Source organism: Somniosus microcephalus, chromosome 24, assembly GCF_052327205.1.
Source record: "Somniosus microcephalus isolate GS21.2 chromosome 24, FLI_Smic_1.0, whole genome shotgun sequence".
NCBI classification, from domain to species: domain Eukaryota; kingdom Metazoa; phylum Chordata; class Chondrichthyes; order Squaliformes; family Somniosidae; genus Somniosus; species Somniosus microcephalus.
In genome coordinates, this window is record NC_141010.1 from 42,969,297 (window position 1) to 42,989,715 (window position 20,419).

Below are 20,419 nucleotides of genomic sequence, written 5' to 3' on the forward strand. Positions count from 1 at the left end.
CAAGCCAGCACTTCCCTCAGACCTAAACTGAAGTGTTAGCCTGGATTATGTACTCAAGTCTTTGGAGTGGGGTAGCTTGAACCCACAACATTTTGACTCACTAGTGCGAGTGCTACCACTGAGCTTCAGCTGATGAATAGGGCGAGCAGCCTGAGCAAACATTCTCAGAGCGAGGTCGTGCACCAAGAAAAGTGGGAGATTTTTAAATATTTGCAAAAGTTTCCACTGGCAGTGCACTACCCACCTCTTTTTCCCACAGCAGAATCCTGTCCCCAGATGGGCATTAATCCTGCGCACAGACCAGCGAGACCTTCCCCCATATTTTAATGACCTGGTGCCAGGAATGAGGCCGTGGGCATGGAGCGGGGCACCTCAGGAGCGGGTGAATATCCGGCTGGGCTGCAAATGTGCCCCAATTAAGAGAGGGTGGGGCTTGTGTGTAAATCTCAGGGCATTCTCGGTTGGATCATTCGGTTGCGAAGTTCATGGGACATTGGCTTGTGAGAGGGCTATAGCTCAGTGGTAGAACATTTGACTGCAGATTATAGAAGTTCCTGGTTGATATATAAATATCTCCTCATGAACTCCTCTGTTATCACAGAGAACGATAGTTATACCCGCCGTCCGCTACACCATGTCCATAGTTACGATAGAAAGATATAATACTGAAGGAGGCCTTTAGCTCCATTGTGCCTGCACCGTGTGTTTGGCAGAGCTGTTCAATTAATCCCACTCCACTTCCCTTACCCCATAGCCCTGTAGATGTTTCCCCTTCAAGGATTTATCCAATTCCTTTTTGAAAGTTACCATTGAATCTGCTTCCACCACCCTTGCAAACAGTGTATTCCAGACCACAACAACTTGCTGTGTAAAAAAATGTCTCCACATGTTGCCTTTTTTCCCCTTGTCAATCACCGTAAATCTGTGTCCTCCGGTTACTGGCCCTTCTGCCACTAGAAACAGCTTAATTTGCACAATAAAAAACTTCCATGATTTTGAACAGCTGAAAAATAACTCTGCATAAAATTTCTTGCCAATTTTGAAAGAAGGGTGAGGAGTCTCTTTAAAGCAATGGTTAGCTTTATCTAATATTTGTTTGACATGACCCCGTCATCTTCCTATCCCTCATGGTGTCCTGCGCTATGCAACATTTTGATGTGAAGCAGAAAGCTGCCAATAGGGCTCTGGGGGTATAGCTCAGTGGTAGAGCATTTGACTGCAGATCAAGAGGTCCCTGGTTCAAATCCAGGTGCCCCCTTGTTACCATTTAGGCTCAATAATTAAAAATCTCTTTCTCAGCAGTTGCTCTGTGTTCATTAACAATAATGCTGCTTCAGAGCTACTTTTCACCAACAGTCAATCCTTGTGGTGATGAAGCTGTAGATTGCTTATTTCGGTGATAGAGTCAGCGCAAACTGCAGTGAGAAAAGTGAAACAGCAATTTTAGTGTTGGTTTAGGGATAAATGTAACCCAGGACCATGGCTGAGCTCCCTTGACCTTCTTCAAATAATGCCATGAGATCTTTTACACCCACCAGAGCTGACAGACAAGCCTCGGTTGAATGTGTCGCCTGAAAAATGGCCCTTGCAACAAGCCAGCACTTCCCTCAGACCTAAACTGAAGTGTTAGCCTGGATTATGTACTCAAGTCTTTGGAGTGGGGTAGCTTGAACCCACAACATTTTGACTCACTAGTGCGAGTGCTACCACTGAGCTTCAGCTGATGAATAGGGCGAGCAGCCTGAGCAAACATTCTCAGAGCGAGGTCGTGCACCAAGAAAAGTGGGAGATTTTTAAATATTTGCAAAAGTTTCCACTGGCAGTGCACTACCCATCTCTTTTTCCCACAGCAGAATCCTGTCGCCAGATGGGCATTAATCCTGCGCACAGACCAGCGAGACCTTCCCCCATATTTTAATGACCTGGTGCCAGGAATGAGGCCGTGGGCATGGAGCGGGGCACCTCAGGAGCGGGTGAATATCCGGCTGGGCTGCAAATGTGCCCCAATTAAGAGAGGGTGGGGCTTGTGTGTAAATCTCAGGGCATTCTCGGTTGGATCATTCGGTTGCGAAGTTCATGGGACATTGGCTTGTGAGAGGGCTATAGCTCAGTGGTAGAACATTTGACTGCAGATTATAGAAGTTCCTGGTTGATATATAAATATCTCCTCATGAACTCCTCTGTTATCACAGAGAACGATAGTTATACCCGCCGTCCGCTACACCATGTCCATAGTTACGATAGAAAGATATAATACTGAAGGAGGCCTTTAGCTCCATTGTGCCTGCACCGTGTGTTTGGCAGAGCTGTTCAATTAATCCCACTCCACTTCCCTTACCCCATAGCCCTGTAGATGTTTCCCCTTCAAGGATTTATCCAATTCCTTTTTGAAAGTTACCATTGAATCTGCTTCCACCACCCTTGCAAACAGTGTATTCCAGACCACAACAACTCGCTGTGTAAAAAAATGTCTCCACATGTTGCCTTTTTTTCCCTTGTCAATCACCGTAAATCTGTGTCCTCCGGTTACTGGCCCTTCTGCCACTAGAAACAGCTTAATTTGCACAATAAAAAACTTCCATGATTTTGAACAGCTGAAAAATAACTCTGCATAAAATTTCTTGCCAATTTTGAAAGAAGGGTGAGGAGTCTCTTTAAAGCAATGGTTAGCTTTATCTAATATTTGTTTGACATGACCCCGTCATCTTCCTATCCCTCATGGTGTCCTGCGCTATGCAACATTTTGATGTGAAGCAGAAAGCTGCCAATAGGGCTCTGGGGGTATAGCTCAGTGGTAGAGCATTTGACTGCAAATTCAAGAGGTCCCTGGTTCACATCCAGGTGCCCCCTCGTTACCATTTAGGCTCAATAATTAAAAATCTCTTTCTCCACAGTTGCTCTGTGTTCATTAACAATAATGCTGCTTCAGAGCTACTTTTCACCAACAGTCAATCCTTGTGGTGATGAAGCTGTAGATTGCTTATTTCGGTGATAGAGTCAGCGCAAACTGCAGTGAGAAAAGTGAAACAGCAATTTTAGTGTTGGTTTAGGGATAAATGTAACCCAGGACCATGGCTGAGCTCCCTTGACCTTCTTCAAATAATGCCATGAGATCTTTTACACCCACCAGAGCTGACAGACAAGCCTCGGTTGAATGTGTCGCCTGAAAAATGGCCCTTGCAACAAGCCAGCACTTCCCTCAGACCTAAACTGAAGTGTTAGCCTGGATTATGTACTCAAGTCTTTGGAGTGGGGTAGCTTGAACCCACAACATTTTGACTCACTAGTGCGAGTGCTACCACTGAGCTTCAGCTGATGAATAGGGCGAGCAGCCTGAGCAAACATTCTCAGAGCGAGGCCGTGCACCAAGAAAAGTGGGAGATTTTTAAATATTTGCAAAAGTTTCCACTGGCAGTGCACTACCCACCTCTTTTTCCCACAGCAGAATCCTGTCCCCAGATGGGCATTAATCCTGCGCACAGACCAGCGAGACCTTCCCCCATATTTTAATGACCTGGTGCCAGGAATGAGGCCGTGGGCATGGAGCGGGGCACCTCAGGAGCGGGTGAATATCCGGCTGGGCTGCAAATGTGCCCCAATTAAGAGAGGGTGGGGCTTGTGTGTAAATCTCAGGGCATTCTCGGTTGGATCATTCGGTTGCGAAGTTCATGGGACATTGGCTTGTGAGAGGGCTATAGCTCAGTGGTAGAACATTTGACTGCAGATTATAGAAGTTCCTGGTTGATATATAAATATCTCCTCATGAACTCCTCTGTTATCACAGAGAACGATAGTTATACCCGCCGTCCGCTACACCATGTCCATAGTTACGATAGAAAGATATAATACTGAAGGAGGCCTTTAGCTCCATTGTGCCTGCACCGTGTGTTTGGCAGAGCTGTTCAATTAATCCCACTCCACTTCCCTTACCCCATAGCCCTGTAGATGTTTCCCCTTCAAGGATTTATCCAATTCCTTTTTGAAAGTTACCATTGAATCTGCTTCCACCACCCTTGCAAACAGTGTATTCCAGACCACAACAACTCGCTGTGTAAAAAAATGTCTCCACATGTTGCCTTTTTTTCCCTTGTCAATCACCGTAAATCTGTGTCCTCCGGTTACTGGCCCTTCTGCCACTAGAAACAGCTTAATTTGCACAATAAAAAACTTCCATGATTTTGAACAGCTGAAAAATAACTGCATAAAATTTCTTGCCAATTTTGAAAGAAGGGTGAGGAGTCTCTTTAAAGCAATGGTTAGCTTTATCTAATATTTGTTTGACATGACCCCGTCATCTTCCTATCCCTCATGGTGTCCTGCGCTATGCAACATTTTGATGTGAAGCAGAAAGCTGCCAATAGGGCTCTGGGGGTATAGCTCAGTGGTAGAGCATTTGACTGCAGATTCAAGAGGTCCCTGGTTCAAATCCAGGTGCCCCCTCGTTACCATTTAGGCTCAATAATTAAAAATCTCTTTCTCCGCAGTTGCTCTGTGTTCATTAACAATAATGCTGCTTCAGAGCTACTTTTCACCAACAGTCAATCCTTGTGGTGATGAAGCTGTAGATTGCTTATTTCGGTGATAGAGTCAGCGCAAACTGCAGTGAGAAAAGTGAAACAGCAATTTTAGTGTTGGTTTAGGGATAAATGTAACCCAGGACCATGGCTGAGCTCCCTTGACCTTCTTCAAATAATGCCATGAGATCTTTTACACCCACCAGAGCTGACAGACAAGCCTCGGTTGAATGTGTCGCCTGAAAAATGGCCCTTGCAACAAGCCAGCACTTCCCTCAGACCTAAACTGAAGTGTTAGCCTCGATTATGTACGCAAGTCTTTGGAGTGGGGTAGCTTGAACCCACAACATTTTGACTCACTAGTGCGAGTGCTACCACTGAGCTTCAGCTGATGAATAGGGCGAGCAGCCTGAGCAAACATTCTCAGAGCGAGGTCGTGCACCAAGAAAAGTGGGAGATTTTTAAATATTTGCAAAAGTTTCCACTGGCAGTGCACTACCCACCTCTTTTTCCCACAGCAGAATCCTGTCGCCAGATGGGCATTAATCCTGCGCACAGACCAGCGAGACCTTCCCCCATATTTTAATGACCTGGTGCCAGGAATGAGGCCGTGGGCATGGAGCGGGGCACCTCAGGAGCGGGTGAATATCCGGCTGGGCTGCAAATGTGCCCCAATTAAGAGAGGGTGGGGCTTGTGTGTAAATCTCAGGGCATTCTCGGTTGGATCATTCGGTTGCGAAGTTCATGGGACATTGGCTTGTGAGAGGGCTATAGCTCAGTGGTAGAACATTTGACTGCAGATTATAGAAGTTCCTGGTTGATATATAAATATCTCCTCATGAACTCCTCTGTTATCACAGAGAACGATAGTTATACCCGCCGTCCGCTACACCATGTCCATAGTTACGATAGAAAGATATAATACTGAAGGAGGCCTTTAGCTCCATTGTGCCTGCACCGTGTGTTTGGCAGAGCTGTTCAATTAATCCCACTCCACTTCCCATAGCCCTGTAGATGTTTCCCCTTCAAGGATTTATCCAATTCCTTTTTGAAAGTTACCATTGAATCTGCTTCCACCACCCTTGCAAACAGTGTATTCCAGACCACAACAACTTGCTGTGTAAAAAAATGTCTCCACATGTTGCCTTTTTTTCCCTTGTCAATCACCGTAAATCTGTGTCCTCCGGTTACTGGCCCTTCTGCCACTAGAAACAGCTTAATTTGCACAATAAAAAACTTCCATGATTTTGAACAGCTGAAAAATAACTCTGCATAAAATTTCTTGCCAATTTTGAAAGAAGGGTGAGGAGTCTCTTTAAAGCAATGGTTAGCTTTATCTAATATTTGTTTGACATGACCCCGTCATCTTCCTATCCCTCATGGTGTCCTGCGCTATGCAACATTTTGATGTGAAGCAGAAAGCTGCCAATAGGGCTCTGGGGGTATAGCTCAGTGGTAGAGCATTTGACTGCAGATCAAGAGGTACCTGGTTCAAATCCAGGTGCCCGCTCGTTACCATTTAGGCTCAATAATTAAAAATCTCTTTCTCCACAGTTGCTCTGTGTTCATTAACAATAATGCTGCTTCAGAGCTACTTTTCACCAACAGTCAATCCTTGTGGTGATGAAGCTGTAGATTGCTTTTTTCGGTGATAGAGTCAGCGCAAACTGCAGTGAGAAAAGTGAAACAGCAATTTTAGTGTTGGTTTAGGGATAAATGTAACCCAGGACCATGGCTGAGCTCCCTTGACCTTCTTCAAATAATGCCATGAGATCTTTTACACCCACCAGAGCTGACAGACAAGCCTCGGTTGAATGTGTCGCCTGAAAAATGGCCCTTGCAACAAGCCAGCACTTCCCTCAGACCTAAACTGAAGTGTTAGCCTGGATTATGTACTCAAGTCTTTGGAGTGGGGTAGCTTGAACCCACAACATTTTGACTCACTAGTGCGAGTGCTACCACTGAGCTTCAGCTGATGAATAGGGCGAGCAGCCTGAGCAAACATTCTCAGAGCGAGGTCGTGCACCAAGAAAAGTGGGAGATTTTTAAATATTTGCAAAAGTTTCCACTGGCAGTGCACTACCCACCTCTTTTTCCCACAGCAGAATCCTGTCCCCAGATGGGCATTAATCCTGCGCACAGACCAGCGAGACCTTCCCCCATATTTTAATGACCTGGTGCCAGGAATGAGGCCGTGGGCATGGAGCGGGGCACGTCAGGAGCGGGTGAATATCCGGCTGGGCTGCAAATGTGCCCCAATTAAGAGAGGGTGGGGCTTGTGTGTAAATCTCAGGGCATTCTCGGTTGGATCATTCGGTTGCGAAGTTCATGGGACATTGGCTTGTGAGAGGGCTATAGCTCAGTGGTAGAACATTTGACTGCAGATTATAGAAGTTCCTGGTTGATATATAAATATCTCCTCATGAACTCCTCTGTTATCACAGAGAACGATAGTTATACCCGCCGTCCGCTACACCATGTCCATAGTTACGATAGAAAGATATAATACTGAAGGAGGCCTTTAGCTCCATTGTGCCTGCACCGTGTGTTTGGCAGAGCTGTTCAATTAATCCCACTCCACTTCCCTTACCCCATAGCCCTGTAGATGTTTCCCCTTCAAGGATTTATCCAATTCCTTTTTGAAAGTTACCATTGAATCTGCTTCCACCACCCTTGCAAACAGTGTATTCCAGACCACAACAACTTGCTGTGTAAAAAAATGTCTCCACATGTTGCCTTTTTTTCCCTTGTCAATCACCGTAAATCTGTGTCCTCCGGTTACTGGCCCTTCTGCCACTAGAAACAGCTTAATTTGCACAATAAAAAACTTCCATGATTTTGAACAGCTGAAAAATAACTCTGCATAAAATTTCTTGCCAATTTTGAAAGAAGGGTGAGGAGTCTCTTTAAAGCAATCGTTAGCTTTATCTAATATTTGTTTGACATGACCCCGTCATCTTCCTATCCCTCATGGTGTCCTGCGCTATGCAACATTTTGATGTGAAGCAGAAAGCTGCCAATAGGGCTCTGGGGGTATAGCTCAGTGGTAGAGCATTTGACTGCAGATTCAAGAGGTCCCTGGTTCAAATCCAGGTGCCCGCTCGTTACCATTTAGGCTCAATAATTAAAAATCTCTTTCTCCGCAGTTGCTCTGTGTTCATTAACAATAATGCTGCTTCAGAGCTACTTTTCACCAACAGTCAATCCTTGTGGTGATGAAGCTGTAGATTGCTTATTTCGGTGATAGAGTCAGCGCAAACTGCAGTGAGAAAAGTGAAACAGCAATTTTAGTGTTGGTTTAGGGATAAATGTAACCCAGGACCATGGCTGAGCTCCCTTGACCTTCTTCAAATAATGCCATGAGATCTTTTACACCCACCAGAGCTGACAGACAAGCCTCGGTTGAATGTGTCGCCTGAAAAATGGCCCTTGCAACAAGCCAGCACTTCCCTCAGACCTAAACTGAAGTGTTAGCCTGGATTATGTACTCAAGTCTTTGGAGTGGGGTAGCTTGAACCCACAACATTTTGACTCACTAGTGCGAGTGCTACCACTGAGCTTCAGCTGATGAATAGGGCGAGCAGCCTGAGCAAACATTCTCAGAGCGAGGCCGTGCACCAAGAAAAGTGGGAGATTTTAAAATATTTGCAAAAGTTTCCACTGGCAGTGCACTACCCACCTCTTTTTCCCACAGCAGAATCCTGTCCCCAGATGGGCATTAATCCTGCGCACAGACCAGCGAGACCTTCCCCCATATTTTAATGACCTGGTGCCAGGAATGAGGCCGTGGGCATGGAGCGGGGCACCTCAGGAGCGGGTGAATATCCGGCTGGGCTGCAAATGTGCCCCAATTAAGAGAGGGTGGGGCTTGTGTGTAAATCTCAGGGCATTCTCGGTTGGATCATTCGGTTGCGAAGTTCATGGGACATTGGCTTGTGAGAGGGCTATAGCTCAGTGGTAGAACATTTGACTGCAGATTATAGAAGTTCCTGGTTGATATATAAATATCTCCTCATGAACTCCTATGTTATCACAGAGAACGATAGTTATACCCGCCGTCCGCTACACCATGTCCATAGTTACGATAGAAAGATATAATACTGAAGGAGGCCTTTAGCTCCATTGTGCCTGCACCGTGTGTTTGGCAGAGCTGTTCAATTAATCCCACTCCACTTCCCTTACCCCATAGCCCTGTAGATGTTTCCCCTTCAAGGATTTATCCAATTCCTTTTTGAAAGTTACCATTGAATCTGCTTCCACCACCCTTGCAAACAGTGTATTCCAGACCACAACAACTTGCTGTGTAAAAAAATGTCTCCACATGTTGCCTTTTTTTCCCTTGTCAATCACCGTAAATCTGTGTCCTCCGGTTACTGGCCCTTCTGCCACTAGAAACAGCTTAATTTGCACAATAAAAAACTTCCATGATTTTGAACAGCTGAAAAATAACTCTGCATAAAATTTCTCGCCAATTTTGAAAGAAGGGTGAGGAGTCTCTTTAAAGCAATGGTTAGCTTTATCTAATATTTGTTTGACATGACCCCGTCATCTTCCTATCCCTCATGGTGTCCTGCGCTATGCAACATTTTGATGTGAAGCAGAAAGCTGCCAATAGGGCTCTGGGGGTATAGCTCAGTGGTAGAGCATTTGACTGCAGATCAAGAGGTCCCTGGTTCAAATCCAGGTGCCCCCTCGTTACCATTTAGGCTCAATAATTAAAAATCTCTTTCTCCACAGTTGCTCTGTGTTCATTAACAATAATGCTGCTTCAGAGCTACTTTTCACCAACAGTCAATCCTTGTGGTGATGAAGCTGTAGATTGCTTATTTCGGTGATAGAGTCAGCGCAAACTGCAGTGAGAAAAGTGAAACAGCAATTTTAGTGTTGGTTTAGGGATAAATGTAACCCAGGACCATGGCTGAGCTCCCTTGACCTTCTTCAAATAATGCCATGAGATCTTTTACACCCACCAGAGCTGACAGACAAGCCTCGGTTGAATGTGTCGCCTGAAAAATGGCCCTTGCAACAAGCCAGCACTTCCCTCAGACCTAAACTGAAGTGTTAGCCTGGATTATGTACTCAAGTCTTTGGAGTGGGGTAGCTTGAACCCACAACATTTTGACTCACTAGTGCGAGTGCTACCACTGAGCTTCAGCTGATGAATAGGGCGAGCAGCCTGAGCAAACATTCTCAGAGCGAGGTCGTGCACCAAGAAAAGTGGGAGATTTTTAAATATTTGCAAAAGTTTCCACTGGCAGTGCACTACCCACCTCTTTTTCCCACAGCAGAATCCTGTCCCCAGATGGGCATTAATCCTGCGCACAGACCAGCGAGACCTTCCCCCATATTTTAATGACCTGGTGCCAGGAATGAGGCCGTGGGCATGGAGCGGGGCACCTCAGGAGCGGGTGAATATCCGGCTGGGCTGCAAATGTGCCCCAATTAAGAGAGGGTGGGGCTTGTGTGTAAATCTCAGGGCATTCTCGGTTGGATCATTCGGTTGCGAAGTTCATGGGACATTGGCTTGTGAGAGGGCTATAGCTCAGTGGTAGAACATTTGACTGCAGATTATAGAAGTTCCTGGTTGATATATAAATATCTCCTCATGAACTCCTCTGTTATCACAGAGAACGATAGTTATACCCGCCGTCCGCTACACCATGTCCATAGTTACGATAGAAAGATATAATACTGAAGGAGGCCTTTAGCTCCATTGTGCCTGCACCGTGTGTTTGGCAGAGCTGTTCAATTAATCCCACTCCACTTCCCTTACCCCATAGCCCTGTAGATGTTTCCCCTTCAAGGATTTATCCAATTCCTTTTTGAAAGTTACCATTGAATCTGCTTCCACCACCCTTGCAAACAGTGTATTCCAGACCACAACAACTTGCTGTGTAAAAAAATGTCTCCACATGTTGCCTTTTTTTCCCTTGTCAATCACCGTAAATCTGTGTCCTCCGGTTACTGGCCCTTCTGCCACTAGAAACAGCTTAATTTGCACAATAAAAAACTTCCATGATTTTGAACAGCTGAAAAATAACTCTGCATAAAATTTCTTGCCAATTTTGAAAGAAGGGTGAGGAGTCTCTTTAAAGCAATGGTTAGCTTTATCTAATATTTGTTTGACATGACCCCGTCATCTTCCTATCCCTCATGGTGTCCTGCGCTATGCAACATTTTGATGTGAAGCAGAAAGCTGCCAATAGGGCTCTGGGGGTATAGCTCAGTAGTAGAGCATTTGACTGCAGATCAAGAGGTCCCTGGTTCAAATCCAGGTGCCCCCTCGTTGCCATTTAGGCTCAATAATTAAAAATCTCTTTCTCCACAGTTGCTCTGTGTTCATTAACAATAATGCTGCTTCAGAGCTACTTTTCACCAACAGTCAATCCTTGTGGTGATGAAGCTGTAGATTGCTTATTTCGGTGATAGAGTCAGCGCAAACTGCAGTGAGAAAAGTGAAACAGCAATTTTAGTGTTGGTTTAGGGATAAATGTAACCCAGGACCATGGCTGAGCTCCCTTGACCTTCTTCAAATAATGCCATGAGATCTTTTACACCCACCAGAGCTGACAGACAAGCCTCGGTTGAATGTGTCGCCTGAAAAATGGCCCTTGCAACAAGCCAGCACTTCCCTCAGACCTAAACTGAAGTGTTAGCCTGGATTATGTACTCAAATCTTTGGAGTGGGGTAGCTTGAACCCACAACATTTTGACTCACTAGTGCGAGTGCTACCACTGAGCTTCAGCTGATGAATAGGGCGAGCAGCCTGAGCAAACATTCTCAGAGCGAGGTCGTGCACCAAGAAAAGTGGGAGATTTTTAAATATTTGCAAAAGTTTCCACTGGCAGTGCACTACCCACCTCTTTTTCCCACAGCAGAATCCTGTCCCCAGATGGGCATTAATCCTGCGCACAGACCAGCGAGACCTTCCCCCATATTTTAATGACCTGGTGCCAGGAATGAGGCCGTGGGCATGGAGCGGGGCACCTCAGGAGCGGGTGAATATCCGGCTGGGCTGCAAATGTGCCCCAATTAAGAGAGGGTGGGGCTTGTGTGTAAATCTCAGGGCATTCTCGGTTGGATCATTCGGTTGCGAAGTTCATGGGACATTGGCTTGTGAGAGGGCTATAGCTCAGTGGTAGAACATTTGACTGCAGATTATAGAAGTTCCTGGTTGATATATAAATATCTCCTCATGAACTCCTCTGTTATCACAGAGAACGATAGTTATACCCGCCGTCCGCTACACCATGTCCATAGTTACGATAGAAAGATATAATACTGAAGGAGGCCTTTAGCTCCATTGTGCCTGCACCGTGTGTTTGGCAGAGCTGTTCAATTAATCCCACTCCACTTCCCTTACCCCATAGCCCTGTAGATGTTTCCCCTTCAAGGATTTATCCAATTCCTTTTTGAAAGTTACCATTGAATCTGCTTCCACCACCCTTGCAAACAGTGTATTCCAGACCACAACAACTTGCTGTGTAAAAAAATGTCTCCACATGTTGCCTTTTTTTCCCTTGTCAATCACCGTAAATCTGTGTCCTCCGGTTACTGGCCCTTCTGCCACTAGAAACAGCTTAATTTGCACAATAAAAAACTTCCATGATTTTGAACAGCTGAAAAATAACTCTGCATAAAATTTCTTGCCAATTTTGAAAGAAGGGTGAGGAGTCTCTTTAAAGCAATGGTTAGCTTTATCTAATATTTGTTTGACATGACCCCGTCATCTTCCTATCCCTCATGGTGTCCTGCGCTATGCAACATTTTGATGTGAAGCAGAAAGCTGCCAATAGGGCTCTGGGGGTATAGCTCAGTGGTAGAGCATTTGACTGCAGATCAAGAAGTCCCTGGTTCAAATCCAGGTGCCCCCTCGTTGCCATTTAGGCTCAATAATTAAAAATCTCTTTCTCCACAGTTGCTCTGTGTTCATTAACAATAATGCTGCTTCAGAGCTACTTTTCACCAACAGTCAATCCTTGTGGTGATGAAGCTGTAGATTGCTTATTTCGGTGATAGAGTCAGCGCAAGCTGCAGTGAGAAAAGTGAAACAGCAATTTTAGTGTTGGTTTAGGGATAAATGTAACCCAGGACCATGGCTGAGCTCCCTTGACCTTCTTCAAATAATGCCATGAGATCTTTTACACCCACCAGAGCTGACAGACAAGCCTCGGTTGAATGTGTCGCCTGAAAAATGGCCCTTGCAACAAGCCAGCACTTCCCTCAGACCTAAACTGAAGTGTTAGCCTGGATTATGTACTCAAATCTTTGGAGTGGGGTAGCTTGAACCCACAACATTTTGACTCACTAGTGCGAGTGCTACCACTGAGCTTCAGCTGATGAATAGGGCGAGCAGCCTGAGCAAACATTCTCAGAGCGAGGTCGTGCACCAAGAAAAGTGGGAGATTTTTAAATATTTGCAAAAGTTTCCACTGGCAGTGCACTACCCACCTCTTTTTCCCACAGCAGAATCCTGTCCCCAGATGGGCATTAATCCTGCGCACAGACCAGCGAGACCTTCCCCCATATTTTAATGACCTGGTGCCAGGAATGAGGCCGTGGGCATGGAGCGGGGCACCTCAGGAGCGGGTGAATATCCGGCTGGGCTGCAAATGTGCCCCAATTAAGAGAGGGTGGGGCTTGTGTGTAAATCTCAGGGCATTCTCGGTTGGATCATTCGGTTGCGAAGTTCATGGGACATTGGCTTGTGAGAGGGCTATAGCTCAGTGGTAGAACATTTGACTGCAGATTATAGAAGTTCCTGGTTGATATATAAATATCTCCTCATGAACTCCTCTGTTATCACAGAGAACGATAGTTATACCCGCCGTCCGCTACACCATGTCCATAGTTACGATAGAAAGATATAATACTGAAGGAGGCCTTTAGCTCCATTGTGCCTGCACCGTGTGTTTGGCAGAGCTGTTCAATTAATCCCACTCCACTTCCCTTACCCCATAGCCCTGTAGATGTTTCCCCTTCAAGGATTTATCCAATTCCTTTTTGAAAGTTACCATTGAATCTGCTTCCACCACCCTTGCAAACAGTGTATTCCAGACGACAACAACTTGCTGTGTAAAAAAATGTCTCCACATGTTGCCTTTTTTTCCCTTGTCAATCACCGTAAATCTGTGTCCTCCGGTTACTGGCCCTTCTGCCACTAGAAACAGCTTAATTTGCACAATAAAAAACTTCCATGATTTTGAACAGCTGAAAAATAACTCTGCATAAAATTTCTTGCCAATTTTGAAAGAAGGGTGAGGAGTCTCTTTAAAGCAATGGTTAGCTTTATCTAATATTTGTTTGACATGACCCCGTCATCTTCCTATCCCTCATGGTGTCCTGCGCTATGCAACATTTTGATGTGAAGCAGAAAGCTGCCAATAGGGCTCTGGGGGTATAGCTCAGTGGTAGAGCATTTGACTGCAGATCAAGAGGTCCCTGGTTCAAATCCAGGTGCCCGCTCGTTACCATTTAGGCTCAATAATTAAAAATCTCTTTCTCCACAGTTGCTCTGTGTTCATTAACAATAATGCTGCTTCAGAGCTACTTTTCACCAACAGTCAATCCTTGTGGTGATGAAGCTGTAGATTGCTTATTTCGGTGATAGAGTCAGCGCAAACTGCAGTGAGAAAAGTGAAACAGCAATTTTAGTGTTGGTTTAGGGATAAATGTAACCCAGGACCATGGCTGAGCTCCCTTGACCTTCTTCAAATAATGCCATGAGATCTTTTACACCCACCAGAGCTGACAGACAAGCCTCGGTTGAATGTGTCGCCTGAAAAATGGCCCTTGCAACAAGCCAGCACTTCCCTCAGACCTAAACTGAAGTGTTAGCCTGGATTATGTACTCAAGTCTTTGGAGTGGGGTAGCTTGAACCCACAACATTTTGACTCACTAGTGCGAGTGCTACCACTGAGCTTCAGCTGATGAATAGGGCGAGCAGCCTGAGCAAACATTCTCAGAGCGAGGTCGTGCACCAAGAAAAGTGGGAGATTTTTAAATATTTGCAAAAGTTTCCACTGGCAGTGCACTACCCACCTCTTTTTCCCACAGCAGAATCCTGTCGCCAGATGGGCATTAATCCTGCGCACAGACCAGCGAGACCTTCCCCCATATTTTAATGACCTGGTGCCAGGAATGAGGCCGTGGGCATGGAGCGGGGCACCTCAGGAGCGGGTGAATATCCGGCTGGGCTGCAAATGTGCCCCAATTAAGAGAGGGTGGGGCTTGTGTGTAAATCTCAGGGCATTCTCGGTTGGATCATTCGGTTGCGAAGTTCATGGGACATTGGCTTGTGAGAGGGCTATAGCTCAGTGGTAGAACATTTGACTGCAGATTATAGAAGTTCCTGGTTGATATATAAATATCTCCTCATGAACTCCTCTGTTATCACAGAGAACGATAGTTATACCCGCCGTCCGCTACACCATGTCCATAGTTACGATAGAAAGATATAATACTGAAGGAGGCCTTTAGCTCCATTGTGCCTGCACCGTGTGTTTGGCAGAGCTGTTCAATTAATCCCACTCCACTTCCCTTACCCCATAGCCCTGTAGATGTTTCCCCTTCTAGGATTTATCCAATTCCTTTTTGAAAGTTACCATTGAATCTGCTTCCACCACCCTTGCAAACAGTGTATTCCAGACCACAACAACTTGCTGTGTAAAAAAATGTCTCCACATGTTGCCTTTTTTTCCCTTGTCAATCACCGTAAATCTGTGTCCTCCGGTTACTGGCCCTTCTGCCACTAGAAACAGCTTAATTTGCACAATAAAAAACTTCCATGATTTTGAACAGCTGAAAAATAACTCTGCATAAAATTTCTTGCCAATTTTGAAAGAAGGGTGAGGAGTCCCTTTAAAGCAATGGTTAGCTTTATCTAATATTTGTTTGACATGACCCCGTCATCTTCCTATCCCTCATGGTGTCCTGCGCTATGCAACATTTTGATGTGAAGCAGAAAGCTGCCAATAGGGCTCTGGGGGTATAGCTCAGTGGTAGAGCATTTGACTGCAGATTCAAGAGGTCCCTGGTTCAAATCCAGGTGCCCCCTCGTTACCATTTAGGCTCAATAATTAAAAATCTCTTTCTCCGCAGTTGCTCTGTGTTCATTAACAATAATGCTGCTTCAGAGCTACTTTTCACCAACAGTCAATCCTTGTGGTGATGAAGCTGTAGATTGCTTATTTCGGTGATAGAGTCAGCGCAAACTGCAGTGAGAAAAGTGAAACAGCAATTTTAGTGTTGGTTTAGGGATAAATGTAACCCAGGACCATGGCTGAGCTCCCTTGACCTTCTTCAAATAATGCCATGAGATGTTTTACACCCACCAGAGCTGACAGACAAGCCTCGGTTGAATGTGTCGCCTGAAAAATGGCCCTTGCAACAAGCCAGCACTTCCCTCAGACCTAAACTGAAGTGTTAGCCTGGATTATGTACTCAAGTCTTTGGAGTGGGGTAGCTTGAACCCACAACATTTTGACTCACTAGTGCGAGTGCTACCACTGAGCTTCAGCTGATGAATAGGGCGAGCAGCCTGAGCAAACATTCTCAGAGCGAGGTCGTGCACCAAGAAAAGTGGGAGATTTTTAAATATTTGCAAAAGTTTCCACTGGCAGTGCACTACCCACCTCTTTTTCCCACAGCAGAATCCTGTCCCCAGATGGGCATTAATCCTGCGCACAGACCAGCGAGACCTTCCCCCATATTTTAATGACCTGGTGCCAGGAATGAGGCCGTGGGCATGGAGCGGGGCACCTCAGGAGCGGGTGAATATCCGGCTGGGCTGCAAATGTGCCCCAATTAAGAGAGGGTGGGGCTTGTGTGTAAATCTCAGGGCATTCTCGGTTGGATCATTCGGTTGCGAAGTTCATGGGACATTGGCTTGTGAGAGGGCTATAGCTCAGTGGTAGAACATTTGACTGCAGATTATAGAAGTTCCTGGTTGATATATAAATATCTCCTCATGAACTCCTCTGTTATCACAGAGAACGATAGTTATACCCGCCGTCCGCTACACCATGTCCATAGTTACGATAGAAAGATATAATACTGAAGGAGGCCTTTAGCTCCATTGTGCCTGCACCGTGTGTTTGGCAGAGCTGTTCAATTAATCCCACTCCACTTCCCTTACCCCATAGCCCTGTAGATGTTTCCCCTTCAAGGATTTATCCAATTCCTTTTTGAAAGTTACCATTGAATCTGCTTCCACCACCCTTGCAAACAGTGTATTCCAGACCACAACAACTTGCTGTGTAAAAAAATGTCTCCACATGTTGCCTTTTTTTCCCTTGTCAATCACCGTAAATCTGTGTCCTCCGGTTACTGGCCCTTCTGCCACTAGAAACAGCTTAATTTGCACAATAAAAAACTTCCATGATTTTGAACAGCTGAAAAATAACTCTGCATAAAATTTCTTGCCAATTTTGAAAGAAGGGTGAGGAGTCTCTTTAAAGCAATGGTTAGCTTTATCTAATATTTGTTTGACATGACCCCGTCATCTTCCTATCCCTCATGGTGTCCTGCGCTATGCAACATTTTGATGTGAAGCAGAAAGCTGCCAATAGGGCTCTGGGGGTATAGCTCAGTGGTAGAGCATTTGACTGCAGATCAAGAGGTCCCTGGTTCAAATCCAGGTGCCCGCTCGTTACCATTTAGGCTCAATAATTAAAAATCTCTTTCTCCACAGTTGCTCTGTGTTCATTAACAATAATGCTGCTTCAGAGCTACTTTTCACCAACAGTCAATCCTTGTGGTGATGAAGCTGTAGATTGCTTATTTCGGTGATAGAGTCAGCGCAAACTGCAGTGAGAAAAGTGAAACAGCAATTTTAGTGTTGGTTTAGGGATAAATGTAACCCAGGACCATGGCTGAGCTCCCTTGACCTTCTTCAAATAATGCCATGAGATCTTTTACACCCACCAGAGCTGACAGACAAGCCTCGGTTGAATGTGTCGCCTGAAAAATGGCCCTTGCAACAAGCCAGCACTTCCCTCAGACCTAAACTGAAGTGTTAGCCTGGATTATGTACTCAAGTCTTTGGAGTGGGGTAGCTTGAACCCACAACATTTTGACTCACTAGTGCGAGTGCTACCACTGAGCTTCAGCTGATGAATAGGGCGAGCAGCCTGAGCAAACATTCTCAGAGCGAGGTCGTGCACCAAGAAAAGTGGGAGATTTTTAAATATTTGCAAAAGTTTCCACTGGCAGTGCACTACCCACCTCTTTTTCCCACAGCAGAATCCTGTCGCCAGATGGGCATTAATCCTGCGCACAGACCAGCGAGACCTTCCCCCATATTTTAATGACCTGGTGCCAGGAATGAGGCCGTGGGCATGGAGCGGGGCACCTCAGGAGCGGGTGAATATCCGGCTGGGCTGCAAATGTGCCCCAATTAAGAGAGGGTGGGGCTTGTGTGTAAATCTCAGGGCATTCTCGGTTGGATCATTCGGTTGCGAAGTTCATGGGACATTGGCTTGTGAGAGGGCTATAGCTCAGTGGTAGAACATTTGACTGCAGATTATAGAAGTTCCTGGTTGATATATAAATATCTCCTCATGAACTCCTCTGTTATCACAGAGAACGATAGTTATACCCGCCGTCCGCTACACCATGTCCATAGTTACGATAGAAAGATATAATACTGAAGGAGGCCTTTAGCTCCATTGTGCCTGCACCGTGTGTTTGGCAGAGCTGTTCAATTAATCCCACTCCACTTCCCTTACCCCATAGCCCTGTAGATGTTTCCCCTTCTAGGATTTATCCAATTCCTTTTTGAAAGTTACCATTGAATCTGCTTCCACCACCCTTGCAAACAGTGTATTCCAGACCACAACAACTTGCTGTGTAAAAAAATGTCTCCACATGTTGCCTTTTTTTCCCTTGTCAATCACCGTAAATCTGTGTCCTCCGGTTACTGGCCCTTCTGCCACTAGAAACAGCTTAATTTGCACAATAAAAAACTTCCATGATTTTGAACAGCTGAAAAATAACTCTGCATAAAATTTCTTGCCAATTTTGAAAGAAGGGTGAGGAGTCTCTTTAAAGCAATGGTTAGCTTTATCTAATATTTGTTTGACATGACCCCGTCATCTTCCTATCCCTCATGGTGTCCTGCGCTATGCAACATTTTGATGTGAAGCAGAAAGCTGCCAATAGGGCTCTGGGGGTATAGCTCAGTGGTAGAGCATTTGACTGCAGATTCAAGAGGTCCCTGGTTCAAATCCAGGTGCCCCCTCGTTACCATTTAGGCTCAATAATTAAAAATCTCTTTCTCCGCAGTTGCTCTGTGTTCATTAACAATAATGCTGCTTCAGAGCTACTTTTCACCAACAGTCAATCCTTGTGGTGATGAAGCTGTAGATTGCTTATTTCGGTGATAGAGTCAGCGCAAACTGCAGTGAGAAAAGTGAAACAGCAATTTTAGTGTTGGTTTAGGGATAAATGTAACCCAGGACCATGGCTGAGCTCCCTTGACCTTCTTCAAATAATGCCATGAGATGTTTTACACCCACCAGAGCTGACAGACAAGCCTCGGTTGAATGTGTCGCCTGAAAAATGGCCCTTGCAACAAGCCAGCACTTCCCTCAGACCTAAACTGAAGTGTTAGCCTGGATTATGTACTCAAGTCTTTGGAGTGGGGTAGCTTGAACCCACAACATTTTGACTCACTAGTGCGAGTGCTACCACTGAGCTTCAGCTGATGAATAGGGCGAGCAGCCTGAGCAAACATTCTCAGAGCGAGGCCGTGCACCAAGAAAAGTGGGAGATTTTTAAATATTTGCAAAAGTTTCCACTGGCAGTGCACTACCCACCTCTTTTTCCCACAGCAGAATCCTGTCCCCAGATGGGCATTAATCCTGCGCACAGACCAGCGAGACCTTCCCCCATATTTTAATGACCTGGTGCCAGGAATGAGGCCGTGGGCATGGAGCGGGGCACCTCAGGAGCGGGTGAATATCCGGCTGGGCTGCAAATGTGCCCCAATTAAGAGAGGGTGGGGCTTGTGTGTAAATCTCAGGGCATTCTCGGTTGGATCATTCGGTTGCGAAGTTCATGGGACATTGGCTTGTGAGAGGGCTATAGCTCAGTGGTAGAACATTTGACTGCAGATTATAGAAGTTCCTGGTTGATATATAAATATCTCCTCATGAACTCCTATGTTATCACAGAGAACGATAGTTATACCCGCCGTCCGCTACACCATGTCCATAGTTACGATAGAAAGATATAATACTGAAGGAGGTCTTTAGCTCCATTGTGCCTGCACCGTGTGTTTGGCAGAGCTGTTCAATTAATCCCACTCCACTTCCCTTACCCCATAGCCCTGTAGATGTTTCCCCTTCAAGGATTTATCCAATTCCTTTTTGAAAGTTACCATTGAATCTGCTTCCACCACCCTTGCAAACAGTGTATTCCAGACCACAACAACTTGCTGTGTAAAAAAATGTCTCCAAATGTTGCCTTTTTTTCCCTTGTCAATCACCGTAAATCTGTGTCCTCCGGTTACTGGCCCTTCTGCCACTAGAAACAGCTTAATTTGCACAATAAAAAACTTCCATGATTTTGAACAGCTGAAAAATAACTCTGCATAAAATTTCTCGCCAATTTTGAAAGAAGGGTGAGGAGTCTCTTTAAAGCAATGGTTAGCTTTATCTAATATTTGTTTGACATGACCCCGTCATCTTCCTATCCCTCATGGTGTCCTGCGCTATGCAACATTTTGATGTGAAGCAGAAAGCTGCCAATAGGGCTCTGGGGGTATAGCTCAGTGGTAGAGCATTTGACTGCAGATCAAGAGGTCCCTGGTTCAAATCCAGGTGCCCCCTCGTTACCATTTAGGCTCAATAATTAAAAATCTCTTTCTCAGCAGTTGCTCTGTGTTCATTAACAATAATGCTG

General features: G+C 45.4%; 13 non-coding genes across 13 annotated transcripts; all 13 read left to right on the forward strand.

Annotated features, from left to right (window-relative positions):
* The first annotated feature begins 1,186 nt into the window (after positions 1-1,186).
* trnac-gca (transfer RNA cysteine (anticodon GCA)) lies at positions 1,187-1,258 on the forward strand. The gene has a single exon. It is a non-coding gene; the product is annotated as a tRNA-Cys (tRNA).
* Positions 1,259-2,777: 1,519 nt separating this feature from the next.
* On the forward strand, positions 2,778-2,850 carry trnac-gca (transfer RNA cysteine (anticodon GCA)). Its single transcript has one exon. It is a non-coding gene; the product is annotated as a tRNA-Cys (tRNA).
* A 1,517-nt stretch (positions 2,851-4,367) lies between these two features.
* On the forward strand, positions 4,368-4,440 carry trnac-gca (transfer RNA cysteine (anticodon GCA)). Its single transcript has one exon. It is a non-coding gene; the product is annotated as a tRNA-Cys (tRNA).
* A 1,512-nt stretch (positions 4,441-5,952) lies between these two features.
* On the forward strand, positions 5,953-6,024 carry trnac-gca (transfer RNA cysteine (anticodon GCA)). Its single transcript has one exon. It is a non-coding gene; the product is annotated as a tRNA-Cys (tRNA).
* A 1,519-nt stretch (positions 6,025-7,543) lies between these two features.
* trnac-gca (transfer RNA cysteine (anticodon GCA)) lies at positions 7,544-7,616 on the forward strand. The gene has a single exon. It is a non-coding gene; the product is annotated as a tRNA-Cys (tRNA).
* Positions 7,617-9,135: 1,519 nt separating this feature from the next.
* On the forward strand, positions 9,136-9,207 carry trnac-gca (transfer RNA cysteine (anticodon GCA)). The gene has a single exon. It is a non-coding gene; the product is annotated as a tRNA-Cys (tRNA).
* A 1,519-nt stretch (positions 9,208-10,726) lies between these two features.
* Positions 10,727-10,798, forward strand: trnac-gca (transfer RNA cysteine (anticodon GCA)). The gene has a single exon. It is a non-coding gene; the product is annotated as a tRNA-Cys (tRNA).
* Positions 10,799-12,317: 1,519 nt separating this feature from the next.
* On the forward strand, positions 12,318-12,389 carry trnac-gca (transfer RNA cysteine (anticodon GCA)). Its single transcript has one exon. It is a non-coding gene; the product is annotated as a tRNA-Cys (tRNA).
* Positions 12,390-13,908: 1,519 nt separating this feature from the next.
* On the forward strand, positions 13,909-13,980 carry trnac-gca (transfer RNA cysteine (anticodon GCA)). Its single transcript has one exon. It is a non-coding gene; the product is annotated as a tRNA-Cys (tRNA).
* Positions 13,981-15,499: 1,519 nt separating this feature from the next.
* trnac-gca (transfer RNA cysteine (anticodon GCA)) lies at positions 15,500-15,572 on the forward strand. The gene has a single exon. It is a non-coding gene; the product is annotated as a tRNA-Cys (tRNA).
* A 1,519-nt stretch (positions 15,573-17,091) lies between these two features.
* Positions 17,092-17,163, forward strand: trnac-gca (transfer RNA cysteine (anticodon GCA)). Its single transcript has one exon. It is a non-coding gene; the product is annotated as a tRNA-Cys (tRNA).
* Positions 17,164-18,682: 1,519 nt separating this feature from the next.
* trnac-gca (transfer RNA cysteine (anticodon GCA)) lies at positions 18,683-18,755 on the forward strand. Its single transcript has one exon. It is a non-coding gene; the product is annotated as a tRNA-Cys (tRNA).
* Positions 18,756-20,274: 1,519 nt separating this feature from the next.
* trnac-gca (transfer RNA cysteine (anticodon GCA)) lies at positions 20,275-20,346 on the forward strand. The gene has a single exon. It is a non-coding gene; the product is annotated as a tRNA-Cys (tRNA).
* The last annotated feature ends 73 nt before the right edge of the window (positions 20,347-20,419 follow it).